At 51.0% G+C, this 5022-nt stretch overlaps 1 non-coding gene across 1 annotated transcript; it reads right to left on the bottom strand.

The window, feature by feature from the left end:
- Positions 1-2761: 2761 nt before the first annotated feature.
- On the bottom strand, positions 2762-2833 carry TRNAA-AGC (transfer RNA alanine (anticodon AGC)). Its single transcript has one exon. It is a non-coding gene; the product is annotated as a tRNA-Ala (tRNA).
- Positions 2834-5022: the final 2189 nt, after the last annotated feature.

A 5022-nucleotide genomic window follows, 5' to 3' on the forward strand; every position in this document is an offset into this window, starting at 1 on the left:
CTCTGTTTGGTGAACAGAGATGGCTAAGATCAGCATTCGTGCAGGACCGCAGAGAGGTTGGATATGCGTGCGCAGAAATGACTAGCTAATTGGTCCCCGACAGTTAATTTCTAAGTTTGGCACCTAAGATGCAAGCGTGCCACTCAGAGCAATTGATATACGGTAGGTCAGTTGCCCATTTTTAGAAGCAAGTCATAAGAACATAAGAGGAGCCATGTAGGATCAGGCCAATGGCCCATCCAGTCCAATACTCTGCGTCACTTAAGAGAAGCCATGTTGGATCAGGCCAATGGCCCATCCAATCCAACACTCTGTGTCACACATAAGAACATAAGAGAAGCCATGTTGGGTCAGGCCAGTGGCCCATCCAGTCCAACACTCTGTGTCACATAAGAACATAAGAGAAGCCATGCTGGATCAGATCAATGGCCCATCCAGTCTGACACTCTGTGTCACAAGAGAACATAAGAGAAACCACGTTGGATCAGGCCAGTGGCCCCTTGAGTCCAACACTCTGTGTCACATAAGAACAGAAGAGAAGCCATGTTGGATCAGGCCAATGGCCCATCCAATCCAACACTCTGTGTTACACAGTAGCCAAAAAACAAAACAAAACACACCAAGTGCCACCAGGAGGTTCACAAGTGGGGCTAGAAGCCCTCCCACTGTGCCCCCCCCCCAAGCATCACTGCCCCAGACAGTTCCAACAATATGCTGTGGCTAATAGCCACTGATGGACCTCTGCTACATATGCTTATCCAATCCCCTCTTGAAGCTGGCTATGCTTGTAGCTGCCACCACCTCCTGTGGCAGTGAATTCCACATGTTAATCACCCTTTGGGTGAAGAAGGACTTCCTTTTATCCGCTCTAACCCGACTGCTCAGCAATTTCATCGAATGCCCACGAGTTCTTGCATTGTGAGAAAGGGAGAAAAGGACTTCTTTCTCTACTTTCTCCATCCCATGCATCATCTTGTCAACCTCGATCATGCCGCCCCGCAGTCAACATTTCTCCAAGCTAGAGAGTCCCAAGTCCCATCATTTTGCTTGATCACACACAGCAGCATCGAGCCCCCCCTCCCCCAACTTCTTATGTACATGCCTCCCCAAACATCACAACGTCACAAAAGAACTTTGGTGGTTTTTTTTGTTTTTAATTGACAGAAATAAGTGGCGTCTTCAAAATATACTTTGTAGGAAAATGAAACAGTAATCTTTACAATCCAGTTTTTCCTCGTTTTAAAAATTCCAGTGTATATCAGACTCCTGCTGCGGGGCGTGGGTCTCCCACCGTGCGCCGCCAAAAATCTGTGCAAGGACTCGGGGTAGCCGTCAAACTCGTTACGATCGAACAGTATAAGGTCTGCACTGCAGTCAGTTCAGGTTATCGGCGGGGAGGGGGGCTTGCTTTGAAGACCAACGCAGGAAGAGCGGTGGTCCTGGGTGCGGGAGACAAGAATCATCTCTTTGCTCAATCCCACCCCCCCCCCCAAAAAAAAAATCGCTGAGCTCCTTGGGGTAATTCACACCTTTTGCCCCTCGACAAGTCAATACTGTAATGCAAATACAGAATCCCTTTTGTACCCTATCAATGTGATAAATAAATTGCAGCAATAGGAGAACTGGGGGAGGGGGGAGGGAATCTTTCGGCAATTTAACGAGCCGTCCACGCTCCCAAGTTTCTAGTCCCTGGGAGACACGATCTTGCGTGGCCCGGATTATCTGTTGCGTGGGGTTATTGCTGACTTTAGTTAATTTGCCCTAAATCAAGGCGGGTTAACTTTGCATAGTTTCCTGCTACGGTACATTGAGGGACGGTGGGAGGGGCCAGGTCAGCTTTCTGGAGAGCCCAAAGTGGTTTGAATATCCTGGGCTGCAGCCACCGGGGTTAGCAGAGGACGCAGACACAGAGTGCTGTGAGACCTGCAAGCCTGCGTGTTTCTCTGTCCAGCCCCAGAGCGCTTCCGTCGATCTCACATGACGCTGCCTCACGCTGAATCAGGCCCTTGGGCCTGCAGGGCCGGTATTGTCAACTCAGACTGGCAGCAGCTCTCCAGGTCTCAGGCAGAGAAGTCTTCCAAATCTCCTACCACCTCGTCCTTTTCATTGGAGATGCCGGGGATTGAACCTGGGACCTTCTGCCTGCCAAGCTGTCCTGATCCTGTGCCTAGTGAGGCCTACAGGCTCCAGAGAAGCCTGCCTAGGAGTTACTACAGAAAGCCCACATCTCCCAGGATCCCCTCTGATTGGGTGGCCAGGTTTTGGAGGGGTGGGACCTGGGAGAGCATAAAAGGGCCAAGCACAGACAGGGTGGGTTCTCTCTGGGAAAGGCTGCAGGAGAGATCCCTTACCCAAGGGGTGTGTGGGTGCTCTGGGCCGTCCCTTGCAGACCCTGGCCAGAGTGGTGGCAGCCAGCAGAAGGCCCTCCTAAACCCTGCTGTGTGACACAAGCAGATGCTCTACCACTGAGCCATGGTGCCTTCCTTGAATAGAACTCTCACACAAAACTTCCTTGTATTGAATCAGACCATCAGGGGTCAGTACTGCCTACTCAGACTGGCAGTGGCTCTCCAGGGTCTCAGAGTGAGATCTTTCCCATCCCCTCCTGCCAGGTCCCTTTCACTGGACATGCCGGGGATTGAACCTGGGACCTTCTGCAAGCTGAGCGGATGCTCTACCACTGAGCTACAGCCCCACTTCATGGCTCTCCAGGGTCTCAGGTGGGGGTCTTTCCCGTCACCTCCTGCCTGGTCCTTTTAACTGGAGATGCCGGGGATTGAACCAGGGACCTTCTGCATGCTGAGCAGATGCTCTGCCACTGAGCCACAGCCCCACTTCATGGCTCTCCAGAGTCCCAGAGTGAGGTCTTTCCCATCCCCTCCTGCCTGGTCCCTTTTACTGGAGATGCCGGGGATTGAACCTGGGACCTTCTGCAAGCTGAGCGGATGCTCTGCCACTGAGCTACAGCCCCACTTCATGGCTCTCCAGGGTCTCAGAGTGAGGTCTTTCCTATCCCCTCCTGCCTGGTCCCTTTTACTGGAGATGCCGGGGATTGAACCTGGGACCTTCTGCAAGCTGAGCGGATGCTCTACCACTGAGCTACAGCCCCACTTCATGGCTCTCCAGGGTCTCAGGTGGAGGTCTTTCCCGTCACCTCCTGCCTGGTCCTTTTAATTGGAGATGCCGGGGATTGAACCAGGGACCTTCTGCATGCTGAGCAGATGCTCTGCCACTGAGCCACAGCCTCACTTCATAGCTCTCCAGGGTCTCAGAGTGAGGTCTTTCCCATCCCCTCCTGCCTGGTCCCTTTAACTGGAGATGCCGGTGATTAAACCTGGGACCTTTCGCACGCCAAGGGTCTCTTGATCCTATGGACCCAACGGCAGCCCCTTTGGCTGCGTTCAGACTCGTCTATCTTTTACCGTTGTTGGGAGTTCTTTTTTCTAATGAATTGTTAAGCTTTTTTTTTTTTAAGTGGAGGATGGGGTTTCCTAAGTATCCTTTGCCCTAAATCTCCCTTTACCTGTAAGAACTGTTCTCATAAACTTTTTTTATTTACAATACAAGGAGACTCCCAAGAATCCAGCCCTCTCTCTCCCCTCCCCCACATGGCACTAGCTGGTGCAAAGATAAAAGCGTCTTTTGCTGTGTGGCATTTATCGCATCCTTCATCGCTCTCTTCTGAATGGGGCCGGACAGAACAATCACTGTTATTTCCTCTCAGATTATTTGTCTTGGCTGGCAAAGGGCAGTGCCCTTGATTTTGTCCTCTCTCTGTGGGTATATTTTAAGGCATATTGTTGTAAGAACATCAGAAGAGCCTTGCCGGATCAGCCCAGAGGTCCGTCTAGTCCAACATCCCATCTCACACAGTGGCCAACCACTTCCTCTCAAGGGCCAACAACAGGGCAGAGAGACCAAGGCCTTCATAAGAACATCAGAAGAGCCCTGCTGGATCAGACCAGTGAGGGTCCACCTAGTCCAGCCTCTTGTCTCACACAGTGACCAACCAGTTCCTCTGGAGGGCCAACAAAGCATAGAGGCAGAGGCCTTCATAAGAACCTCAGAAGAGTCCTGCTGGATCAGACCAGTGAGGGTCCACCTAGTCCAGCCTCTTGTCTCACACAGTGACCAAACAGTTCCTCTGGAGGGCCAACAACAAAGCATAGAGGCGGAGGCCTTCATAAGAACCTCAGAAGAGCCCTGCTGGATCAGACCAGCGAGGGTCCACCTAGTCCAGCCTCTTGTCTCACACAGTGACCAACCAGTTCCTCTGGAGGGCCAACAACAAGGCATAGAGGCAGAGGCCTTCATAAGAACATCAGAAAAGCCCTGCTGAATCAGAACAGTGGTCCATCTACTCCAGCATCCCATCTCACACAATGGCCAGCCAGTTCATCTGCATGGCCAACAATAGGGCGGAGAGAATGCCACACCCAGAATTGCAATGGTTACAATTTTCAACGTTGTGCTGGGTTCGACTCACTCAGTGAGAACCTTCCATGCACAACCTGGAATGTTACGGGATTTTTGGTTCCGATTAAATCCGTTTCAAGCACAAGATGAAATCTTGCTAAAGTTTTCTAGCTCTATTTACAATGGGCTCCCCCCCCCCCCCATTCTCATTTACGTCGTTTGTAAGTTCCTGGGTCTTCTGTGTTTTCTGCATGCGTTTTTGTCCCTCCAGTGGCCAATTCGATATTACACAGTTTTATATCTGGCAGCCCTCCTCCGCTTGCAGTTTAAACCTGCAGGGAGATGGGCCAGACATAAACCGATGTAAGACTGGTCTTAGCAGTAGTCTGTGCGAAAAGGATCTAGGGGTTTTAGTGGATCATACGCTGAACATGAGTCAACAGTGTGATGCGGTGGCTAAAAAGGCAAATGCAATTTTGGGCTGCATCAACAGAAGTATAGTGTCCAGATCATGTGAAGTGATGGTATCACTTTACTCTGCTCTGGTTAGACCTCACCTGGAGTATTGTGTTCAGTTTTGGGCACCATATTTTAAGAAGGATCTAG

Source organism: Heteronotia binoei, chromosome 8 (assembly GCF_032191835.1).
Source record: "Heteronotia binoei isolate CCM8104 ecotype False Entrance Well chromosome 8, APGP_CSIRO_Hbin_v1, whole genome shotgun sequence".
Classification (NCBI taxonomy): domain Eukaryota; kingdom Metazoa; phylum Chordata; class Lepidosauria; order Squamata; family Gekkonidae; genus Heteronotia; species Heteronotia binoei.